At 40.0% G+C, this 26,317-nt stretch overlaps 1 protein-coding gene across 1 annotated transcript in view; it reads left to right on the top strand.

The window, feature by feature from the left end:
• The first annotated feature begins 6,655 nt into the window (after positions 1 to 6,655).
• Positions 6,656 to 26,317, top strand: part of CLASP1 (cytoplasmic linker associated protein 1) — a 373,393-nt gene continuing 353,731 nt past the window's right edge. Inside the window, exon 1 of the mRNA XM_049889062.1 lies at positions 6,656 to 6,853. The gene's annotated coding sequence lies outside the window, so the exon portion shown is untranslated. The remainder of the gene's footprint in view (positions 6,854 to 26,317) is intronic.

Below are 26,317 nucleotides of genomic sequence, written 5' to 3'. Positions count from 1 at the left end.
TGAAATGTCCAAAACAGACAAATGCTTAGAGACAGAAACTGGTAGAAGGAGCTCTGGTGGTACAGTGGATAAGAGCTCGGCTGCTAATTGAAAGGTTGGTGGTTTGAACCCACCAGGTGCTCTGCAGGGTAAGATGTGGCAATCTGCTTCCATAAAAATTACAGTCTTGGCTAGTGGACCACAACTACCACAGATTCTACCAGACCTAGTCCAGCACAACTTGATGGTGTCTGGCTACCACCAGTGACTGTTCTGACAGGGATCACAACAGAGGGTCCTGGACAGAGCTGGAGAAAAATGTAGACCAAAATTCTAACTCACCAAAAAAAAAAAACAACAAAAAAAAAACACGAGACTTACTGGTCTGACAGAGACTGGAAAAACCCCAGAGTATGCCCCCTGGATACCCTTTTAACTCAGTACTGAAGTCACTCCTTAGGTTCACCCTTCAGCCAAAGGTTAGACAGGCCTACAAAATAAATAATACATGTAGTTCAACCATGTATATGGGACTAAATGGGCACACCAGCCCAGGGGCAAGGATGAGAAGGCCAAGAGGGGACAAGAAAGCTGGACAAATGGAAATGGAGAACCCAAGGTCGAGAAGGGGAGAGTGTTGACATGTTGGCAACCAATGTCACAAAATAATACATTTGTTAATTGTTTGATGAGAAATGAATTTGCTCTGTATAGTCTACCTAAAGCGCGTGCACACACACACACACACACACACACACACACACACACACACACTTCAGTCTTGGAAACCCAATGTGGCACTTCTACTCTTTCCTATTGAGTTGCTATGAGTCAGAATCATCTCAAAGGCACACAACAACAATGGGGAAAGGGGGAGTGATTTCTAACGGGCACAGGGTCTTTTTGGGGTGATGAAAATGTTGTAATTGATTGCAGAACTCGGTGAATATACTAAAGACTACTGAATTGTACACTTCGAACGGGCGAACTGTATGGCATATGAATCACAGCTCAATAAAGCTCTTACCAAAAAATGAGACAATCAGAGAAGTTTGATGACTGACAGGATGATTAAGGACATTAAGGAAGTACTGTTAATTTTTTAGGTGTGACAGTGCTATTGTACTTCTATTTATAAAAAAATTCTTATTTTTTAGAAATGCTGTATCATTTATAGATGAAATTATTAACTCTTTTGATCCCACTTATCCTTTCAAATATTACCCCATTTTTCTATTTCCTATTTTTACAACCAAACACCTTCCCCAAATTATCTATCCTTGCTTCCTTCAGGAAACCCTGGTGGCATAGTGGTTAAATGCTAGGGCTGCTAACCAAAGGGTCGGCGGTTCGACTCCTCCAGGCGCTCCTTGGAAACTCTATCGGGCAGTTCTACTCCGGCCTATAGGTTCGCTATGAGTCGAAATCGACTCGACGGCACTGGGTTTGGTTTGGTTTTGGTTTTGCTTCCTTCAATTCTATTCCTGCCATCCTGTTTTGTACCCCTTCCATTCAGGCTTTTATCCTCACCATCCAATGTTATAGCCAACAGTCAATTCTCTGTTTTCGTTTTTATGACCCATCAGCAATTGACAAGGTTGTTCTTCTTTGAACACACCCTCCTGCCTTCCAATTTGCATTCTTTTCCTTGTTTCCTTTATTTAGTGGCTGCTTTTTCTGTTCCTTAGCTGGTGTCATTCCTCCCAATCCCTAAACACTGGAGTGCCCCAGGACTCAGTCCTTAAATACCTTTTTAAAATTTGTATTTTCACTTAATATAAAACCATTTCATGGCTTATTTTTAAGTACTACCTACATGTTGATGACTCCTAAATTTACATCTCCAACACTGATCTTTCTCCTGAATTTCAGACTCATATATCTTATGCCTTCTTAGTATTTCTATGTGGATACTCAGTAACATCTGTTATAAATTGAATACTGTACCCTGAAAATGTGTTGGAATCCTAACCCCTATGCCTGTGGATGCAATCCATTTGGGAGTAGGGTTCTTTGTTATGTTAATGAGGGGTCATATCAGTGCAGAGCATGTCTTAAACCTACTTCACTTTTGAGATATAAAAAGCAGATTAGGCACAGAGAAGTAAGCACAAACACAACATACCACATGGAGGCTGCCCAGGAATCAAGAAATGCCAGGTCTACAGAAACTGAATGACATCCTTCCCCAGAGATGACACAGAGAGAGAGCCTTCCCCTACAGCTGGTGCCCTGAATTCGAACTTCTAGCCTTCTGAACTTTGAGAAAATAATTTCTGTTCTTTTAAATCACCCACCTGTGGTATTTCTGTCACAGCAGCACTAAAGACAGCGTCTCGAAGTTAACATCTCCAAAGCTGGATTTCTTATTTTCTCAGAATCCCAACCTACTTCTCCCATAGTCTTCCCCATTTCAGTAAATGGTAACTCCATTGTTCAAATTGCTCTGGCCAAAGTATTGCAGGTACCTTCTTTTTCTTGCATCCTACAACAATTGTACAACAATTAACACAGCAAATCCTGAGTGCTACCCTCTGAATATATGTAGACTCTGAGACCTCACCCCTACACTGCTCCCACCCTGACCCAAGCCACCCTTGTCTCTCACCTGGAGTACTATAATAGCCCCCCTAAGTGTTTTCCCTGCTCCCCTACAATCTATTCTCAAAAATAGAAGCCAAAGTGATTCTTCAAAAATATGTCAAATCATGTTACTTCTCTGTTCAAAGCTTCCAGTGGCTTCCCATCTCACTCAGTAAAAGCCAAAGTCCTTAAATTCCTACACAATTTGGCATCCTGTTAGCTCTCCAACCTCATTTCCTACTTTTTCCCTTCTGCACCCTGTTTCTGCCACTCTGGCTTTCTTTTTGTTCCTAGAATGTTCCTGCATCAGAAAATCCCTGTATCCACTGTTCTCTCTACACAGAATGTTCTTCCCCCAGATAATGTACATTTCTTGCTCCCTCACTTCCTTTGGGTCTTTGCTTAGTTTGCCTTCTCAGTGGGTCCTTCTCCCCATTAAGAAGAGATTATTTAAACAGAAATTTCTTTCCCTATCCTCTGCACTCCCCGTCTCTCCCCTTCCTGCTTCATTTTTTCTCCCAGAAGACTTATCCTGACATAGTACCTATTTTACTTATTATTTTCTTTATTTTTGCTGCTTTGGGAAGCGTTTGGCGTATAGTGAGTATATGATATTCGCTGAGTGCAGAATGCTACTTATAATGCATACATATTCACTGCAGCTTTAACTGTACTGGTTCCATGAGTGTTTGTACATTGGGACATCATTGCTGATGTCAGACGTGTCTTGGCTGAAAGCAGACAATGCCCAAAAGATGTTTACCTGTGTTTTACTGACTATGCAAAGACATTTGACTGTGTGCATCATAACAAATTATGGATAACATTGCGGAGAATGGGAATTCCTGAATGCTCAATTGTACTTACATGAAACCTGTACATAGATCAAGAGGCAGCTGTTTGAATAGAACAAGGGGATACTGCATGGTTTAAAGTCAGGAAAGGTGTGCATCAGGGTTGTATCCTTTCACCATACCTATTCATTCTGTATGCTGAGCGAATAATCCGAGAAGCTGATCTACTGGACTACAAGAAGAACCAAGCATCAGGATTGGAGGAAAACTCATTAACAACCTGTGTTACACAGAGACACAACCTTGCTTGCTGAAGGTGAAGACTTGAAGCACTTGCTGATGTACATCAACGACTACAGCCTTCAGTATGGATTACACCTCAACATAAAAAAGAAATTTCACAACTGGACCAATAAGCAACATCATGATTAAAGAAAAAAATACTGAAGTTGTCGAGGACTTCATTTTACTTGCATCCACAATCAACACCCATGAAAGCAGCAGTCAAGAAATCAAATGATGTATTGCATTGGGCAAATCTGCTGCAACAGACCTTGTTTAAGTGTTAAAAATCAAAGATGTCACTTTGAGGTCTAAGGTGCGCCTGACCCAAGCCGTGGTGTTTTCAATCACCTCATATGCATACAAAAGCTTGACAATGAACAAGGAAGACTGAAGAAGAATTGATGCATCAGAATTATGGTATTGGTGAAGAATACTGAATATACCATAGACTGCCAGAAGAACAAACAAATCTGTCTTGGAAGAAGCAACAGCTAGAATGCTCCTTAGAAGCGAGGATGGAGGAACTTTAGGTCATGTACTTTGGAAAGGTATGAGCCCCTGGAGAAGAACATCATGCTTGGTACAGAGTCAGTAAAAAAGAAGAAGACCCTTAAAAAGATGGATTGACACAGTGGCTGCAACAATGAGTTCAAACATAGCAATGATTGTGAGGACGGCGCTGGACCAGGTAGTGTTTCGTTCTGTTGTATACAGAGTAGCTATGAGTCTGAACCATCTCAATGTCACCTAGCAACAATACAACAATTTACATAAAACAATAGTATGATATGTGGTGTATCTTAAGGCCTCCATAAATGCTTTATATAACTGGAGTATGTATTCAGCTTCCACTTCCAGGATCACTTTCAAAAACAGTCCTTTCACTGTGTTGCTACCTCTAGTCAAGGACCTGAAACACTCAAGCGTGAATTTCTCTCCTTGGTTTCAAAATCTTCCCCATCCTACTTATCAAACTTTACTTCCCAGAGTTCCCTGTATTTTTTTTTTCCATTTCACTTAGCCTGCTCTCTTCATTGTCCTCCTCCTACATGACCTACTCCTCCCTCATGGACTTTTCCCCGTGATGCTTCTTCTTTGGAATGCTCTTTCATCATCACTCACTCATTTTCAAAAGGTTGCTTGTGCTTTCACACAAAAGACGTTACCCTTCCTATATCCCACCAGGAGTCACATCCTCTGTGCCATCTATACCCCTTCAAACCACAGGCCTTTCCCTTTTCTGGACTCCTGGAGGGCCTAAACATGGCTTTATTTTAGCTTAGTCTCTCCAACCATAAGGACTCAATCCCTGAGGACGAGATGCATTATCTCAGAGTTCTCCTGTACTTCCCTCCCGACACACACACACCCTGCCGGCTCCAAGATGGACACATAGTAACCCCAGTGGATGCACTGGATACCCAGACGGGGAAAGTCAACTCGCACTTGTTGAAGAGAAAATTAGTAACAGACATCTTTCATCTTACTGTTTTTCTTATCCAGGAAACCAAATATTAACCTTAAAAAGCCTGCCAGCAACTGCTCTACAGCTACGTAAATTTGTCTTTTCCTGCTAGAAAAAAAAAAATCAACAAAACATTACCTCCTGATTTAATGAAAAGGACTCAAGTCTCCTAATGTAAAGCTCAGTAAGTGTCACGGCTGCAGATGGGTGGAGGGCCAAATTATTAGCAGCCAGGACGGAAGTAACCTGATGCAGGCAATACCCGACTTACTACTATTCTAGTTATGACTAACCTTTTTTGTTCATCTTATCTTCAGTAATATGTACTACACACAATGTTGCATTCTCAGATGTTCATTAGCAGATAGTCAAAGACCAAATTTTTAAAAATACTGATAATAAAAGGCAACAATAATAATAAAAAAGAGGTATTGGACTTACGACAGAACCTACTTAGGATGAAGTCGCAGAATTGGAATCCCACTGGTAAGGTGTGGACTGCCTCTATTAGCTGATCTCCCTAAGCGGGGAGGCGGGGGAGGGAGGCGGTGGGGCCAATCAAGTTAAGATTAGCCAATGGTTGGTCTTCTATTTTCCCCCCTTCTCTTTATAAACCTCATTGTAATCAGCTTACTTGGAGCCATGTGCTTTTTTTTCTAGAACCAGAATGGTCTCCCTATACGTACATTAAAAAAAAACCCGTTGCCATTGAAGGATTAATAAACCTTATGTTTCAATTTCTTTAAATTTTGATTAATTTTAACAGATTATAAGAGTGAGTTTCTAAAAGACAATGCATGAGCTTACACCGAAAGCTTTGAATCTCAAAATACCAGCAAGTGTAGGCGCTTGAAGCAGCAAAACCGTGGGTCTTTCAGGTTCCCCCTGTAAGCTGCAGTCTTCTTTCTTCCAAAAAAAGTACCCTACACATTATCCGAGAGTAAAGCGCAAGGGGGCACCGAAGCAGCGTTATTTGTGGGGACGCTCAACTAAAAAAATTCTGGCTGGAGGTCCCAAGGGTCTCCAAGGCCGTCCCCGGAGCGCCCGCCCCAGGAAGGCAAAGACCCTAAGAAGTCGTGCTTCCGGCACAAGTGTGCGCCTGCTCGCGGGGAAGAGCGGAGGCAAAGCCCTGCTACGGGAAGGCACAGGGCCAAACTTCCTTTATCGAAACCGCCAGATGGGGAGCGGGACTCCAGTAACCCAGAAGTGAAAGGCGGCTTCCTTCAGGTATTAGACTCCGACCAGAGGAGGTCCCAGCCGGAAGACTTTTGTCGAGGTTTTCGTGACTCCTCTTGCCACACTCCCGGGTTTCTGGTGCCCTGTATTGCTTTGGCCACTTAGATCCGACCCTCCTGATCTAGCCCGAGTTTACACAGCTTCCCCAGGGGCCGAACTACACTTGGCCACCCTTTCCTTAAAGAACCTTTTCCTGTATGGGTCCCCGTCCGGGTCAACTGGCGGTCTCCGCAGAGGCCAAAACGTTCGGGCTTTCAGCTCGCGACACCCGCCTCGGCCAGGCTGGCGCCGGCGCGGGGCGTCACCATAGAGAGGCAGTCACCTCTCTGGTCTCGGCTTACACTCTCTATGGTCAGACCGGGTCGGCCTCGGTGAGGGGAAGGGAGAGGTAGTGCGCAGGCGCCCTCGGCTTTTTTTTTAAGCCCCGCACCGAGCGTGTAACCTCATTGGGGTGGAGGAGAAGGCGGTGGCCGTCTGGTGCGCAGCGGCAACAGTCGTGAATAACACGGCCGTAAGTATCCGGTTAGGGCGAGGAGATGAGAGCACGGCCGTCTGAGGTCTCCATCCGCCTCCCCGCAGGCTGGGCGCGCCGTGTGGTGGGTGAGGGTCTGTCCAGCGCTGTCATCGGCTCTTGGGCGCACTTTGGGGGGAGGGGGCGGCTCTTTGGTGGGAACTAGGGCGAGGAGCTGGGTGGAAGGTTGTTTATCCGACCAGGAGGTCGCTGGTCCCAGGCTGCTTTGCAGGGGTGGGGGGGCGGCTGTGGGGTCGGCCCGGCTTTGTGTACCCTTCTCCCTCTCCCGGACCGCACCCCAGCCCCGCTCCTGACCAGTCTCCTCGGCCGGCCGGGAGAAGTCGACGAGTCCCAGGTCGTGTTTGAAAGGAGCCTGGAACTGCGAGGAGAGGGAAGGAGGGGAGAAAGCCACAGCTCGTCTTCGGCGGGGGACGGGTGTGGAGAAAGATCCGGAGGAAGGGGTGCTGAGGAGGCGGGCGGCCGTGGCTCCCAGCCGGGCCAGACAAAAGCTGAGCGAGGGGCGCCGTGCGGAGCAGCCTGCGGGCGGGAGGCGGAGGGGCGCCTTCGTCCTCGGGGCCGCCGGAGAGCTGCTTCCCGAGGCGGGCAGCGGCCAAGTGCTGAGTTAGCCCCGTGCAGCCTCCCCAACTTGCCTTTGTTGTTCCCTGGTATTGGCAGAGGCGCTCTGACGAAGATGCGTGTGTGATCTTGCACGTTAGCCTGGTTGGGTACAATGGAGCTAATCGAATTTGGCTTTCCATTTTCCGAGCTATCAGGATGAGTATGGGGATTCCAGAGGCTAACTTATTACATAATGTATCTAAAATAGTTTTTTTTCCCCTTTTTCTAAAATTAAAAAAATCTAGGTGGAGCCTAAAGCAACTCGTGTTGCATCTGAGTTGAGTTTCACACCCTCTGTAATGGGGTTTATTAAATACTGACCAGTCATAGGAGCCGTGAGTTTTGTTTTTTTTTAAAATAATATTTTATTGTATTTTCTGTGAAAGTTTACACAGCAAGTTAGGTTCCCATCTAACAATTACTACACAAATTGTTCAGTGACATTGGTTATATTTTTCACAATGTGTCACCGTTTTTATTAATTTCGTTCCGGGTGTTCCGTTTCTAGTAATATAGTTTCCCTGTCCCTTTACCCTTTCATCTTTGCTTTAAAGTAATTGTTGACCATGAGGTCTCAGGTAGAACCCGGGAGCTCTTTAAACATGATACTTGAGTTTGTAAATGTGACAGTAAAAGCTTCAGATTCCCTAGTCCGTTGGGAGGCGGTGATGCCTAAGAGTCAGAAGTCAGAGGTGGTTGTAAGTTACCATGTGCCTGCGCCCTATTGGGGTGGTACAGTCCGGTATCAATTCTGGCTTTTAAATTTGTTATTTTTATTACTATTATGATTCGTGACATTTACTGAACTCTTGGTATGTGCCTGTCAAGTATTCTGTCTGCTCATCAAGCCAGTGGGAGAATAGAAACATTGATGCAGAGACCATATAAATAAAAATAACATGGCCTGAATGTTTATTTTTCCCATTTGCTAAGATTAAAATTTGCTGAACTGTTTGCTTATTCATCCTTGTGAAATTGTAATTGCACTTTTTTTAACAGTTGCTACTTAAATCCGTTTATATAGTTCATTGTTTACTATTGGCTAATGTGTTGTGCTGTTTTATTTTTATCGAGTTTCAGCCAAAGCTTTTAATTTGCACAACTAAGATTAACCAAAGTCTGAACTCCTCTGCAGACTTTGGAGGTGGTGCAGGCGTTGAGTATTGTATCTCCATGTTAAAATTGAAGTTGCAAATACAGAAAAGGCGTCTGCTAAGTTTACACTGTAAATTTGTGTTAGAATGGAAAATTCAGGTCTCTTAATGTCACGTTTTTAATTAACCCACAGACTGGACTTTATCATGGAAAGTAGGGAAATGTTTTATTGTACTGATAGCAGCCAAACATCTGAAGCTTCTGTGACCGCTGTGACAGAGTTGCTTGAGTGTAGTTCAGATGATGGGGACTTGCTTTTTATAGAGCAAGATTTCAGATCTTGGAAATAGGTTGACAGGAATGTTGAGAAATGATTGGCCAGAAGAACCTTGAGTTTGTTGTTTAGATATATTATACTTGATTAGCTAGTTTTGGATTTAGAGTTTTTGTTTCAGCATTTTGTTAATTCTACTTTCTTATGTAGGTCAGTCTCTTGATTTTTAAAGTTGAGTGAGATAGTTTCTTAGACCCGAGACTGAAAGTAATTATCTGGGACTCCATTCATTCTTAAAAGTCTTCCACTTAAAGTTGTAGTGCTTAGTGGTATGACGTACTCTTTTATTTCATGGTAGTATTGGCAAATATTACAGTCATTTAAGGGGTTATAAATATTGAGCCCAGAGCCCTTTGGGTTATTAACACAGTTTTTATAATGTCAGACTGGTTGTCAAATGAAATAGTGGAAATATCTGTCACGTAGTAGACAGTAGCAAAGAAAAACAAATGTGTAAAAACAATCATTTAAAAGACCTTTTAGAAAAGAAGCATCTATTAGTCTTTAAAAAAAAGCTTAAGTAAAGAGGAAATCATCGACTACACAGTTTCTCGTTTCTAAAATATAATTTGTAGAAATGAACTCGTCTTTCTTTACCCAGTGCCCGCAGAGGTGTCATCCATAATGTGTGTTTGTTTGTTTGCTTAAATGATCTCTCAAGGTCCAGAGTTTACTGATTATTTCTAGCTGGTTCTTCATCATTCTGGGGCTGCTTTCTTTATGCTGAGATCGTTACTACCACACAGAATGCTTTTCTTCCCCAAACTTTTGTAGCAGTTTGCCTCTCCCCTTGCCCCATGGATCCCTGAAGATCTACCTCAGATACATGCAGGTGACATTTCCTCCATACCTTTTTTGACTTCTCATTGGTTTGCTGCCTGGAAGTCACCTCACTTCTTGCTGTTTCCTGTTTTGTCCATTACTTTCCTCCTTGGAGAAGATTCCCTCCTGTGCATTTACCCTTCCCTGGATTCTTCAAGGCACTGAGATTTTACAGAACACATTGCGGTCTCCTCTGTTGCTTACTGCAGAACTTACATACCACTAGTGGGAACTGTAAAGTGTGTGATAGAATAAATGAAATATATCATAATTTAGAATCATAGAATTTGAGCATTGGAAGAGCACTTAGAGGACCTGTGGTCCAGCATCTTACTTTACATCTGCTACATTTCTGGCCATCAGCCTTAAACTGCAGGCATTTCTGTTACTGGACAGTTCTGATTAATAGAAAAGTTTTCAGACTGTGCCAATATTTGCTTCCCTTCTTTTACCTGTTGACCTTACAGTTATACCCCCGGAAGTAACGTGTTAAGTCTGCTTCTTCTCCGCATAATAAACCCATTGTTGTTGAATCGACTCCAACTCATAGCAACCCTATAGGACAGTGTGGAACTGCCTCACAGGGTGGCCAAGGAGCCGCTGGTAGATTTGAACTGCCGACCTTTTGGTTAGCAGCAGTAGCTCTTAACTACTGCGCCTCCAGGGCTCCTGTCCATATAGTGGTCCTTCACATTTCCTAGGGCAGTCATCAGGTGCTGGATACCGAGAAGGTACAGTTGAAAAGACATGCATATGTAGTCCGACTCTTGTGGGGTTTATAGTCTAGTAGGGAGACAAACAGCATTAGGAATTGATGTGAGTTAAGCTGGAGGTATGCAAATAGCCGTAGATCCTCTGTTTCCTCCTGGCTCAATATAGTTGTTTACCATGCTCTTTCTTGGCAACTCTGTTTTTTTAGTGTCCTTTAAATGCAGTATCTAAAGTAAAGCTCAAGGCTTTGATATGACTTGACCATAACAGTATACAGCTATTTCCTAAGGTTAGGAAACTGTATCAGCAGTTTTCAAACTTCGTCGTGTATTTGGTCTCTGCCCTGTGACTTTGGGCCGATAAATGAATCTCTCTGTGTTTTAGTGTCTTCATCTATAAAGTGGTTGGGGAGGATTATTGATAGTACTGGTAAGGTTGTTGTAAGGATTAAATGAGATGGTAATGTAAAGTCTGAGAACAGTGTCTGGCATGTAGGAGGTAGGTAATACATGGTTGTTACTGTTTTTGAGTTGATTCTGACTAATGGTGGCCCTGTGTGTGCAGAGTAGAATTGCTCTGTAAGGATTTCAAGGCTGTGATGTTTGGGAAGTATATTGCCACGGCTGCCTTCTGAGGCGCTTCTGGGTGAGTTCAAACCACCAACATTTTCAGCTAGTAGTGGAGCGCTTAACCATTAAAAAAGTTAAAATTAGTAATGGTGTAATAGTAGCTGCAGAAGTTAAGTCACCAGAATCTCCTGGATAGCTTGTTAAAATGCAGACGCCTGGCCTTATTTATCCCTTCTGCCCAGAGATTTTGGTCAGTTAAGCCTGCGTGAGGTAGCTCCCCAGGTGATTCTTAGTACCCCAAAGCTTGAGAATTCTGTACTCTATATTAATGCTGCCAGTAATTGCATTAGCTTTTACAAATTTAAATTTAAAGAATTACCCAAGCAATTCATCAAGTAATAGATGAATACATTCTAAAAGATCCAAGAGTGCATATAACGGGAAAGGAATGGCCCCAGTACTAGGCCTCTTCTGAGGTAACCCCACTTATCAGTTTGGAATGTATGCTTCTAAACACTGTTACCCTTTTTTATAGCTGCATATATAGGAATGTCTTTATGATAGTAACACCAGGTTTAAAAACAACAAACAATTTTCAAAGCACTTCGACATTTATAATCTTATTTGCTTCCTTCAGAGTCTTATGAGGTAGGCAAGGGAAATGTCATCATTGTCCTGTTAATATACAAATGAGAAACCAAGCCCTCCCAGTTAAATTCTGGTACGTGTTAGAACTAGGATGGAAATTGGGCCTTCTGTCTCTCAGCCAAATGTTCTTTTCGTTTAAATGCACTGGTCCTTAGCTATGTGATTCTTTTGGGTTATGTTGAAGTTGTGGTTCGTGAAAGCTTTTACAGTTATATGTAAGATTTATCTTTTTGGTAAAAAAGAAACTAGAATTACCCTTGGTGGTTATCTGTCAGCATGGCCATTTGGGTGAGTCCACTTCATTCAAGATTGCTGAGGTTTGATGTGTCCACTCACCGCTTTCCACAGTCTATAACTGTTGTCCAGTCAACTGTCCAAGTGGCATCAGTCAAATTTATTTATAGCCTTATAAATAAATAATATAAATACCATTTATATTATTAAGCAAATGTAAATATTATGTAGCATATTTATGTAATAAAGTAAATACAAATATATTTAAATGTAAATATATTATAAATATATTATTATTTAATAATAATTATAATAATAAAGCAATAATACAGAAAGTCAGACGAGAGGGTGGAAACCACATCAAACCTTCATAAAACAAGCTATTCTCTCTTAATGTATCACCCTTTGAGACTGTCCATATGTTCGTGCTTTTTAGTAACCAGCCTTGGGTGTTGCATGTTTACGCATAGTTTTCCATGTAACTTTGTCGTATTTGAGTTGATGTGCCAAATTTGGTAAACTGTTCAGGTTCTTTGACATGTAGGAGTCCTTTTTTTTTTTTTGGGTATTAACAAGTAGTATAAGAGTGAATATCTTTTTGCATGTAGTCTGTTTCTTTTGTATTATTTCCTTTGGATAAATTCAAAGAAGTGGGATTTTTGGATCGAAGGGTATTATCATTTTTTTGACTTTTGATACTTACTGCCTGATTGCTGACCAAAAAGTTGTACCAGTTTACAGTTTCCCCCAGCAATCTTTAAGGGTGTACCAGTTTTAGCCAATGTTTACCAACTTCTGATAATATAATTAAAAAATTTTTTTCTACTGTAAGCAGTGTAGAATGGTGTATTATTTTATTTTTCATTACTTATATTTATTTTAAAAAGAAATAACGAGGGACTTCATATGAACACACTCTGTGAAGTTTGTATTCAGTATTACATGTAGGTGATCTGTCTTGCTTCTGTAGTTTTCTGTGCTGCCCTGCATTACCAAAGCAGGTAACTATGGAGGGCAATGAACCCCAGCCCTGTGGGACAGCATTGGTCTATCTGTCCACATCAGAACGTAATCATCTAACATTTTTGTGGCCTGTCTTCAAGCGTTTCTATAAACAGTAGTGTTCCAGGGCCCGATGTGAAATGTACTAAAGCAGAAAGTCTGGGTGTCTGCTGTATTATGCTAACAGCTTCTCCAAGTGATTCTGAGGCCACTGAAGTTTGAGAGTGGCCTCTGGGGACGACCTTCTGGCTAATGTTCTGCTCAGTTTCATCACAGATTGTGTCTTTCCTGTGGGCAGAGGCCAGCTCTGTTATGAACGGTTGCTCAGACATGCTAACAGAGGCCTGTTGTATAGAGAGAATGAGTTGTGTAGCAGTGCCCTTCCTCATGAAGAGTAGCTGGGATCATTCTAGGAACAATAAGCCAGTCTTTCTAGGAGAAGTAGAACTGCATAAAAACGGCTCTTTTTTCTGAAGTCTTCTTGAGGTTCTAATGGCTGTTTTATTTAAGTTCTGATAAATCATGAAGTCCTGGCCCAAGTGATGTCCGGTTTAACATTTGGTTGGTCCAGGGTGTCACAATAAGCAGTAACTTCCTCAAGTGGAGCACCCACCCTCGGCCCGGCACTGAGCTGGGTACTTGATGTATACTTTTGCCAGTTCTTGTAGCAACCTTTAAAAACCAAAACCCATTGCCACTGAGTTGATTCCAAGCCATAGTGACCCTGTAGGACAGAATGGAACCGTCCCATATAGTTTCCAAGGCTATAATCTTCAAGGAAGCAGACTGCCACATCTTTCTCCTGTGAAGCGGGCTGGTGGGTTTGAACTGCTAACCTATCAGTTAACAGGGGGCACTTAACCACTGTGTTGCCAAGGTTCCTTCAACAATCTTTAAAAACCCAGTGCTGTCGAGTGGATTCCGACTGATAGCATCTTTAAAAGTAGGTGCTATTTCCATTTTGTAATGAAAGGAAGCCAAGGCCCAGAGAAGTTGAATAATTTGGTCATGATCACACAGCTACGGCATAGCAGAGTTTGGCCCTCGGATTCTTCACGTTCCTTTCTGTTTATCTCGTTTTCAGTTCACATTATTATTCCTTCCTGAAAGATCAGTGGGTTGCCTTGGGGGAGGGTCTCTTCCCACCATCTGGCGCATCTGAAGATAACTTACTAGTCAGGAGGGACTTAGAGATGCAGGGTTCCACTAGGGTCTTCGTGAGGGTTAGATCATATGACCTCAGTCCTTTTTATTAGATTTGAGCCTGTGATTTAAAATCTACCCTTGGACAATCCACATTGCTGAAGACCCGGTAGTAGCTTTTTGGTTACGTAAGTTCTGTACCACTCAACTCGATATATATTTTGTTTTGAATTTTCAGTCCCTTCTCCCAACCCCCCCACTTCATTCCCTTAAAACGGAATACATGGATATTGTGTGCATTCCTGCTTTGCTGCTTGGAACATCATACAAGACACTTAAATGCGAGTTCCTGTCCCTGCTTTTAGTTTTGTATAGTTATTTAACTTTTCAGTGATTTGTGTTCCAGGACCTTCGGGATAGGGTGTGTGTTACACTCCCTCCCACCGTATAGCTCTAGTGCCTGCTCTAGTAGCATACAAGTGGTGTGCTTCATGTTTTTTAATTGAGTTGTGAAGCTAAACAGATCTTTGTGAAGACGTGGGGTAGTTGCAGAAAATCCTCTTTAAAAGATTATTGATTAGTGTATTGTAAAGTTCTGCCAAGGTTATCATTCAGGTCCTTTTAAGTCTTTTTCTCAAGTGTGAGGATTGGTAATAGAATCTTGGTCTTTGAAATGCCTTAGGATTTTGTGTGTGTGTGTGTGTATGTGTGTGTATGTGTGTGTGACATATGGTATTTGGATAAACATTAGTTATGTTGCATAATATGGGATTCGTTTCATGGATGACTGAAATTTTTTAACTTATTTAAAATTACGATGACTGAGTTTTATATTGGGAATTATACTTATTTTAATGGTGATCTTGTATATCTAGTCTTTTTGATACATGTTCTTAGTTTCAGAAGTTATTCATAAGTTTATGTAATGTATATGTATTTATTAACAAATACATAAATACATCTTCCTGGGAAATTCTTCTTTCCTCTAGAAATTCCACAAGTTAGACTAGTGAAGAAGTATCTAATCTTTCTCTCTGGGTCCGTATTATCGTGTTTACCTACACCTCACTCTGGTGTTCAGTAGGGTCTAGTGTTACTTGTCTTAAGTGATCAGGCTCTCTTGGGAGTGCATCTTGTAGGCTGTAGTCCAGATGTCAGAGAAGGAAAGACTCATCCTGAAGTGCCTTTGGCATTCTGTTTTGCGGTTGGTTTTGACTCCTGTGTCGGTATTTATTAGTGCCTTGTTTCGTAAACACTTTAGTCATCTGAGATACTGGTTATTCAACCAATATTTATTTTAGTAGATCCTTTTTATTAACGGTGAAAACAAGAAAAATAATTTATTCTTGTTTCTAGTTCCAAGCAACATAACAGCGGAGAGACCTCAGCAAATACAGTGTTTCATATGCTCTCAAGATAATTGTCAACCAGCAAAATATTTTAATTCAATAAGAACTTGAACTCTTCAGTAGGAATAGTGGTTTATGCTAGGGGAGTTGGAAGGAAGGATGCTGACTTTTTTTGTTTTTCACTACCTCTCAACTTGGGATGGTGGGCTGTTACATATCTGAATCTATTAAACAAACAAACAGACAAACAGACGTGTTGTCATCGAGTCGATTCTGACTCACAGCAAGCCTGTGGGACAGGGTAGAACTGCTCCATAGGGTTTCCAAGGAGCAGCTGGTGAATTCACGTTCCCTGCGTTCACGTTCCTGCCTTTTGGTTAACAGCCAGACGTTTAACCACTGTGCCACCAGAGCTCCATCTGGATCTGTAGCTATATCTTTATATATATATTTTGTCTAAAAAGTTTGATTCAAGAAGCTTTTTTTTTTTTTCATTTAAAATATAGGAAAACCTGTTACCTTCCAGATGTAGGATCCTGTTCTGCGGAGGTGGCCCTTTAAAGATAAATGCTCTCAATGCCCTGTGGTGCGCATTTGGGCCGATGGGTGTGGCATTTTAGCCTGTGGCTGACTGAGCTTACCTATTGGCAGTAATTGGCATTCCAGGTAGATTCCCCATGGCCTGTGACTGCATTTTAAGGAGAGCATGGTAGAAAAGGCTTCCATTGTCTCATTGTTTTTAGAACTCAGAGTAGATTTATGAAATTGTAAAAGGAACATTTGCTTTGACAAGTTAATCTCTAGTTGAAATTGCATAGTAATGATTTTATAGACTCACGAAAGAACGACGATGCCTTGGAAGATTAGAGAAATCTCATTGTAACCGTTTGATTATGTGACTTCTTTTGGAGGAGCTTGCAGGGGATACAGAAAAGGGTGTATGTAAGGTGTTAATAAGAAATGGACCTAAAAGTACAGCTAACCATTAATGAAAACTGCTGCCATTAAAATAAGAGAGTTGTTCCAGGATATATTTGGGATAATTAGTAGAGAACGAGCAGACTAGCTACTGTGATCAGAATCCTCATTTAACAGACTTTGCTGGGCGTATGGTGCCTAGTGTCAGGACAGAGAGAGAGGACTAGCTCTGGCCTCAGAGAGCCTAAGACAGAGGCAGACAAGTAGGAGGTGGTTATGCTTCCACGTGTTAAGCGTGCTGCTGTGGGAAGACTGAAGAGGTAGCGCTCCTAACCTGGGGGTGGAGGACGAGGTGTGTCAGCTTTCCATTTTGACCCCGAAGGATCTTAGGTGCCTTCTGCTTATGAGACAGCTGTGTTGCCTGGGCACCTAGCTGTGGACCATGGACAAGGGGACTAACTCTTGGCCACTCTAATGCCTTGTTCCAATTTTGTGGTGTGGCCACAAATGAGCCAAAGAAGCACACTTGCTGAGAGAGGGCTATTTGAAACCAATATTTTGGAGAGAGCCCTAGGTCTTGCTAAAAAGGACTCTTATTTTTCGATCTTTCTTGACTTACCAACTGATCAGTGATTCAATTTTGGAATTTTTTTGAGGAAGCGGTTGTCCTTTTGGGAAACTGGTTGCTATTGACGTTGATTTTGGATAGTGTGGCATTATCAAAATTTTATGATTTTTGTTAGTCACAAGCTTGTTACACGGATTATTGACTAGATTTTTTTTTAACTGTACTTTCGACGAAGGTTTACATAACACTATTTTCTCATTATACAGTTAGTGCACATATTGTTTTATGACATTGGTTAACAACCCCATGACATGTCAACACTCTAACTTCTCGATATTGGGTGCCCTATTACCAGCTTTTCTGTCCCCTCCTGCCGTCTAGTCATTGCCCCTGGGCTGGTGTGCCTCTTTTAGTCTTGTTTTGTTTTATGGGCTTGTCTAATCTTTGGCTGAAGAGTAAACCTCGGGAGTGACTTGATTACTGCGCTAAAAGGGTATCTGGGGGCCATACTCTCAGGGTTTCTCCTGACTGTAGAATTTTTTAAAGGCAATTAGGAGGTACACTTTTGTCCCTTTTTATTATGAGTGAACTTAAATCTGTTTTGGTTGTATATGAGGATTTTTTTTTTTATCTTGTTTAATTTAGAAATGAAAAATAGGACTGCTAGTTAAATGATTCAAATATTTTTATTATAAAATATTTTTTAAACAGATCACACAGCCACAGCTTAGCAGAATTTGGGCCTTGGATCCTTCAGCATCCTTTCTATTTATCTCTAATTTTCAGTTCACATTATTATCCCTTTATGAAAGATCAGTGGGTTGCCTTGGGAGAGGGCCTGCCCCCACCATCCGGTGCATCTGAAGATAAGTAACTATCAGGAGGGACATAGAGATGTGTGTATACACAATGTATATGTGGTTTAAAATTTAAGTTTCTCTCCTGTCCTGCCTGCACCCGGTTCCTCTCCCTGGAGGCACCAAAGTTATTAATTATATACATGAAAAAATATATTCCTCTCCCCTCAGGCTTTTTGCCCAAATGGTGTCCTGTAACACACTACCCAGCATTTTGTTGTTTTCACTCAATATATTTTGGAAATCCTCCTATGTCAGTACATTGAAGGCTTCATGGTAGCTTTTTCCTTGGCTGAGTAGTATGCCACTGTATGGCACTGTGTGGCACTGTGTGGCATAGTGTAACTACCCAGCCCCCGTTGACGAACATTTTGTTGTTTCTGGTTTTTAGCCTTTACAAACAATGCTGCAAAAAATAATTCTGTAATGTGTTATTTTGCATGTGTATGAGTAAATACATTCCCAGAAGTTGACATTTTGGGTCAAAGTTAATGTGCCTTCAAAACCACCTTAGGGGTTTAAAAAAAAACTGCCTTGGTGGCGCATTGGTGAAGAACTCGGCTACCAACCAAAAGGTTGGTAGTTCGAATCCAACAGCTGCTCCTTGGAAACCCTATGGGGCAGTTCTGCTCTGTCCTGTAGGGTTGCTATGAGCCGGAATCGGTTTGACGGCAACAGGTTTTTTGGTTTTCTGCCAGCAATATGAGAATCGTGTAGTCAATATGGAGCCCTGGTGGTATAGTAGTTAAGAGCTGTGGCTGCTAACCAAAACGTAGTCAGTTCGAATCCACCAATTGCATCTTAGAAACCTGTGGGGCATTTATACTCTGTCCCGTAGGGTTACTCTAAGTCGGCATTGATTCAACGGCAACGGGTTTGATTTTTTGGTTTTATGATACCTGGAGGTCCCTAGGTAGCACAGATGGTTTGTGCTTGGCTGCTAACTGGAAGGTTGGCAGTTTGAAACCACTCAGCAGCGCCATGGAGGAAAGGCCTGATGAACTGCTTCTGTGAAGATTGTAGCCAAGAAACCCTCTTGAGCTCAGTTCTACTCTGTGACACGTGGGGTTGCTATGAGGGAGAATCGACTGGATGGCAGCAGGTATGGTACCAGGATTACAATGCTGTTTGACTTGTAAACGGCTTTGTGGAATCCGTTGGAGAGAGTAGTGTTTAACTAGAAAAAATTTTAACAGATACTTTATAAAGTTTTAAATTTCTTTTGAGTAGGTAATATGTACATGGTTGTAAAGTTTAAAAGGGATGAAAGGATAGGGTAAAATTTAGGTCTTTCTCCCACCCTTTTTCCCATTTTCCCACATCGCATTCCCCAAGGAGCTAATAATTCTAGTTTCTTAGGTAGTCTTCCTGATACTCTGCCCTTTTCCAGGTATATGTGTATAGCTATCCATATTTTACATGCTGCAGTATTGTCCTCCTAGTACCACCACTATTATTTTTTAATGTTTATTATTTTTTGTTTTATAAATAATACATTTTCATTGTAGAAAATAGTGTTAACATTTTTCAAAATACTTTTTCTATGGAAGCAGTATATAAATTTTTACTTTTTAATTTTTGAACAAAAATGACATTATAAACATGTAGTTACCTAGTTTGCTTTTTTCATTAAACTTACTGTAGATATCTTTTATAGCCAATAGGGACATATTTTTTCTGTCATTCTCAGTTGCCGCATAGTATGCTGCTATTTAGATACACTGTAATTTATTTCCCAATTCCCTATTCTAGACATTTAAGGTTATTTTCATATAAAAAAACGGTGAAGAGCTTCAATGAACATCTTAGCATATTTAACAAATTATTTCTTTGGATGAGTTTTTAGATTTGGACTTGTTGGATCAAATGATATATTTAAAGACTAACAATAAAAAAAAAAACAATAGATATTGCCAAATTGTCCTGGATAGTTATGAATTTTTATTCTCATCAGCACTATATTAAAGCATGTATTTGATTATATTCAGTTACATTTTAAAATTATCTTTTTGTTTAAATATAGGACTAGGGTGAGGGTTGGATCTTTTGGTATTTGTGAAGAAAGGCGTGTTAATGTTGAATAAAAATAAGCTAATACTAGAAAAATATTGGTGCAGTCACAACTCAATCAGTTTGGGAACTCTGAGTCTATATGAAGTGTACAGCTCCATATGTGATAATATAATTAAGGTGTAGACCTCTCCTTATGCTTTTCTTCTGGAATTTTTTCCCCTGAATCTATAAAGTGTAAGGGTAAAAACATTTTAGTGATAGCAGTGTCCTGTTATAGTTGATTTGAGAAATTAAACAAGTTTTTCCTAGCCTCCATGTGTGAACTTAGTAAGGAAGGTACAGATATTTGCTTGAAGTATCATTGCATGGGGCTGGGTAGGAAGCAGTATGTGTAGCTGTCATTTTTATTAGGCTTTGTCATTGCTCAGCTAATGATCCAAATTATTTTTCTCCACAAGGTCACTTACGTTGCATTGAAAGGATTTGAAGCTAAAAGTGATAAGATCTGATTTGTCATTGAATAAATGAATGACTCTTCAAAGCCCTCATTTTCCTTCTCTCTTCAGCAAGCATAGGGCTCCTTGTTTTTGAAGGATCTGTGATTATGGAGATTTTCCCCTTCCCTCAGATTCTGTGTCCTGGTCCACATCTTGCCAGAGGAAGGCGCAGAAGCAAGGGAAATGCTTGTACAGGGTGAGGGCCCCTAAGCAGAAGTATGCGTACCAATGCCAGGGCACACCTAAGACCAAGCTTTGCTCATACTTCGGTTCACTGTTGTAGTCTGCCCTTTCCCTGCGTACTGAGGAGTTGTAGAGGAAGTAGATAGCCCTTCAGGAGAGTAACTTGCTGTACTCTGTTGGAATAGATTGTTCACTTGTTTTTCCCTAGTGAAGTGGGGGCTTATTGAGGGTAGCGCCTGGCAGAGTAACTGGCACGTTAGATATTCAGTGGATTTAGGAAACTAGGACCAAGAGCCTTTGTAGATCATATGTATCCTTTCTTGTTTTTCTTCTTTTCATTTTGAAATAATCATATTCATAAGTTGCAAAAATAGTGCAGAATGGTCTTGTTTACCCTTCACCCAGTTTCCCCCTATGGTCACCCATTTCTGATTGTTTTATTCCTTTCCTGCCGCACTGTTCCATCTTCTCCCTATGTTGCCCCTTTCTCTTTTTTTCCTCGTTCTTGGCCATGCCTTTGGCTTGCCATTGGCACCTGTGGGAGATATTGAACCGTCTGAACTAGAGTTGCTGATCACTCTTCCTAAGGTCACTATAGGAATGCCTGTTGTTCTTCCTCTTCACCTGCTCCTAATGGAGCACCGGCTCAGTATGTGCTGCCGTGCAGGCACTAGTTGCTTCTCTGTAGTCGGGCTCATCTGCTCGTATTTCCTTTCTTGGTCTTTTTTCCTAAACCGTTATATCTATCTAAACTTCTTGGAAACCTGTGTGTATTGTTGATGAGAAGCAGCAGCTGTGATTTGGTGGAAATACCCTTGGATTTGGAGTTGGAAGTCCAGGTTCAAATGATAGTTCTGTTACCTACTACTTGCTGTGTGACCCTGGAAGTCACTTTGTTTCTGAATCTGCTTCCTCTTCTTTAAAATGGCATGTTAATAACAGTCTTAGAGAGGTTGGTTTTGTGTATGTGTTAAGGAAAATAGGATTTGCATGACCTTTAGGGAACTGGAAAGTACTGTTTCAAATGTGAAGTAGTCATGCTAATTTTAAATTGCTGAAAAGAGAGCCAAATTTTAAACTTTTGCTACATTACTTATTATAGATTGACTTCTTTATTCAGTAATAGAGAAAAGAAAATCTCCTTTTGATTTTATATTCCCAGCCTTCTTCCTCCTGTCTTCACATTAAGTACCTGGTATGTAATAGGGTTTTCTTTTTCAACTGGGCGTAACCAGCCAGCTCCCTTGGGAAACTGGGATGGCTGTGTCAGCTGTTATGCTGTCAAATGGCATATCAGATGTTCTTCTCTTTTCTTACTCACCTAGGTTTGAGGACCTTAATGTTTGAAAGCCTTTTAGGAAATCTCTCATAGTAGCATATGTATAATCCTTTCTGCTTAGCTTTTTATCAGATTTCATAGTTAGAGATCAACTAACTGTGATTTTTATTTTTTGCATTTAAAGGGGAGACCTGATTTTAATTTATAAATATAATCTATACAATAAGTAGTCAGTATAAAAAGTGGGGGTAAAATGAAAAATTTAAGATTTAGATAATAGAAACAGATTTTATCTTAAGGCCTGGTCTGTATAGAGAGAAACTCCCTTAAATCATTAGGGAATAGGCATTTTTGGAACACTCAACCCAGTAACAGTAGAATATACATTTTTCTCAATTGCACGAGGAACATTCTCCAGGGTAGACCATATGTTAGGCCATAAAACAAGGCATAATAAATTTAAAAGGATAGAAATCATGCAGAGTATGTTCTTTGACCATAATGGACTGAGATTACAAATTAGTAACAGAAAGAAATTTGGGAAATTCATGAATACATAGAAATTAAACAACACATTCTTAAATAGCCAATGGGTCAAAGAAGAAATCACAAGGGAAATTAGGAAATACTCAGATGAATGAAAGCAAAAACATCACATACCAAGACTTATGGGATGCGGTGAAAACAGTGCTCAAAAGAAAATTGATAGCTGTAACCACCTATATAAAATGGAAGAAAGATCTCAATAACCTAACCTTCCACCTTAAGGAACTAGAAAAACAGATGAAACCCAAAGCAAGCAGATGGAGAAAAATAATAAAGACAAGATTGAAAGTAAATGAAATGGGGAGGGGGGGGAGTAGAGAAAATCAGTGGAACCAAAAGGTAATTCTTTAAAGATCAGCAAAATTGACAAATATTTAGCTTGATTCACCAAGAAAAAGAGAGAGAAGACTCAAAGTACTAAAATAGGAGTAGAAGACAGGACATTGCTGCCAGCTTTACAGAAATAAAAAGAATTATAAAGAAATACTATGAACAATTATGTGTTAACAAATTAGATAACTTAGAGATGAAATGGACAAATTTCTAGAAAGGCACAAACTATCAAAACTGACTCAAGAAGAAATAGGAAACCTGAATAGATCTATAGTAAAGAGATTGAATTAGTAGCTTAAAAATAATACATTTAAATAAAAGCCCAGGCTCAGATGGCTTCACATTTGGTGAATTCTACCAAATGTTTGAACACCAGTGCTTCACAAACTCTTGAAAAAAAAAAAAAAATAATAAGAGGGAACACTTCCCAAATCATTCTGTGAGGCCGTATTACCTTGATACCAAAACTAGACAGAGACATCAGCAGAAGACTGCAGACCAGTATTGTTATGAATGAAGATGTAAAACTCTTCAATAAAATACTAGAAAATAAAAACACTGAAGACATAAAAAAGGATTGCACACTATGACCAAATGCAGTTTATCTCAAGAATGCATGGTTGGTTTAACATCTGAAAAATCAATGGATATAATATACCGTATCAGCAGAATAAAGGACAAAAACCACATGGTTAGCTCAATAGACACAGAAAAAACATTTGAAAAAATCCAACATCCTTTCATGATAAAAACGCTTAGCAAACTAGGAAAAGAAGGGAACTTCCTTAGCGTGATAAAGGCCATGCACAAAAACCAACAGGTAACATCACCACACTTAATGGATTGGTTATAAACATGTTAAAAAGGCTGAATTCTCTAAGATTAGGAACAAGACAAGAGTGGCCTCTCTTGCCGTATCAATTCATTGTTCTGGAAGTCCTACCCAAGGCAATTAGGAAAGAAAAAAGAAATAAAAAGCATCCAGATTGGAAAGGAAGAAGTAAAACTATCTGTATTTGCAGATGGCATGCTTTTACGTATAGAAAATCCTAATGAGGCCACACTCAAAAAAACTATTAAAACTAATGAATGAGTTCATCAGGGATGGAGGCTACAAGATCAGTATGCAAAAATGGATTGGATCACTATACATTAAGAATAAATAGTCCAGAAATGAAATTAAAATAATTCCATTTATAATAGCATTAAAAAAAAAAAATCCTTAGGAATACATTTAACAAAAGAGGAGTAAGACCTGTATACTGGAAACTACAAAAAGTTGTTGAAAGGAATTAGAGAAGATTGAAGTAAATAGACGTGCTATATCCATGGATTGAAAGACTTAATATTGTTAAAATGGCAGTACACTCCAAATTGATCTACAGATTTAACGCAATCCCTGTCAAAAATCCCAATTGCCTTTTTTTTTTTTATTTTTAGAAATTGACTAAATGGTCATAAAATTTATATGGAAATACAAGGGACCCAGAATACCCAAAACAATCTTGAAAAACAAGAATGAAGTTGGAGAACTTTCAAAATTTACTACAGAGCTACAGTAGTCAAGATATAAGGACTGGAATAAGGATAGACATATAGATCTGTGGTATAGAATTCAGAGTCCGGAAATAAACCTATGCATTTATGGCCAATTATTTTTTAAAAAGAGTGCTAAGAATTCGGTTCAGGAAAAATAGTCTTTTCAACAAATGATGCAGGGGGTAAGTGGATATCCACATGCAAAATAGTAAATCTAGACCCCTACCTTACATCATGTAAAAATATTAACTCAAAATTGATCATAGACCTAATAAGACTACAAAACTTACAGGAGAAAACATAGATGTAAATATTCACGACCTTGGATTAGGAAACTGTTTATTGGATATGACACCTAAAGCGAAATGAAGAGAAGAAAAAATAGATAAATTGGACTTCATCTAAATTAAATTATTTTTATGCTTCAAAGGATGTAATCAACAAAGTGAAAAAGGCATCCCACAGAATGGGAGAAAATACCTGATAAGGATTTAATATTCAGAATATATAAAAAAAACTCTTCAATCTACAGTAAAAGTCAAATAACCTATCTTAAAAAATGGACAAAGGATTTGATTAGACATTTATCTAAAGAAGATGCACAAATGGTCAGAAAGTAGAAGAAAAGCACAGCATCCTTAGTCACTAGAGATGTCCGAATCCAAACCGCAGTTAGATACCACTTCCTACTCACAGGGATGTAGTATAATAAAAAAAAAGGCTAATAAACTGAAACGGAAAATAACTGAAATGAGAAACACAATAGGAGTACTTTCCAACAAATTTAATCAGAAAAAATAATCAGTGAATTAGAGCATAAAAAAAAAAAATTATTATTATTTTTTTTAATCCTTTAAGACAGTCAAAATTCCAGAGGCTGAAGAGCAACAAGAACGGAGGCTCAAGAAGGCTGAGCACAGTTTAATAGAATTATGAGACAACAACAAGACACTTAATATATTCATCATGGAAATTCCAGAAGGAGATGAGAGAGAAAAAGGGACAGAAAGTATATGGAAGAAATAATGACAGAAAATTTCCCCAGTTAACAAAGGACATGAGTCGAAGCAGGATAAACCCAAAGATATCTGCACCAAGACTATAGTTAGGCTCTCAAAGAGTAAAGATAGAGAACCCTGAAAACAGTGAGAGAGAAGTGAACAGTCACGTATTAAGGATCCCCAATAAGATGAAGGAGCCCTAGTGGTACAGTGGCTTCTAACCAAAAGGTTGGCAGTTCGAATCCACCAGCTTCTCCTTGGAAACCCTTTGGGGCAGTTCTGCTCTGCCCTATAGGGTCACTATGAGTCAGAATCAACTCGACAGCAGTGGGTTTGGTTTTTTAAATAAGATTAAATGCCAGTTTTGCATCAGAAACACTGGAGGCCAGGAGGCAGTGGAATGACATATTTAAAGTGCTAGGAAAAACAAAACAAAAAACTGTCAACCAAGAATATTATACCCAGGGAAACTGTCCGTCAACAATGAGGGTGAAATTAAAACATTCCCAGACAAATGAAGCTGAGAGAATTCACATCCATGATATGGGCCTTACAAAAAGTGCAATAAGAGTTCTGTTGATACAAGGGAAAAGGCACTAGGAAGTAATTCACAGCTGTACATAAAAGGAAAGACCCCTAATAAAGGGAAATGCATGGACAATGTTTATGAATTGTGTTCCCCCAAAATACATGCTTTAAATCCTAACCTCTATGCCTGTGGTTATAATCCCATTTGGGAATGGGTTGTCGTTGGTTGAAAGTGAAAGGTTGGTAAAAGATATTCCATGCAAAAGAGAGCTGGAGTGGCAATCTTAATATCAGGCAAAGTAGACTTTAAGACAAAATCTGCTAGAAGAGATAAAAATGGACATTGTATAGTAATAAAAGGGTCAATTCATGATGAAGATTTAACAATCACAAAGATATAAGCACCCAGCATCGGGACACCTAAATATATAAAATAAACACTGATAGAATTGAAAGGAATAATAGCATTACAGCAATAGTTGGAGACTTCAATACACCACTTTCAGTATTAGAACATCTAGGAAGAAGATCACCAAGGAAACAGGAGACCTGAATAACAGTATAAACCAAATAGACTTAACAGACATATATAGAACACGGCACAAAACAACAGCCCTATATACATTCTACTCTAGTGCACATGGATCATTCTCCAGGATAGAGCACATGGTAGGTCA

The sequence above is a fragment of the Elephas maximus genome, chromosome 6 (genome assembly GCF_024166365.1).
Source record: "Elephas maximus indicus isolate mEleMax1 chromosome 6, mEleMax1 primary haplotype, whole genome shotgun sequence".
NCBI classification, from domain to species: Eukaryota; Metazoa; Chordata; class Mammalia; order Proboscidea; family Elephantidae; genus Elephas; species Elephas maximus.
Note: the sequence above shows the minus strand (reverse complement) of the source record. Positions and strands in the feature narration are given on the sequence as shown.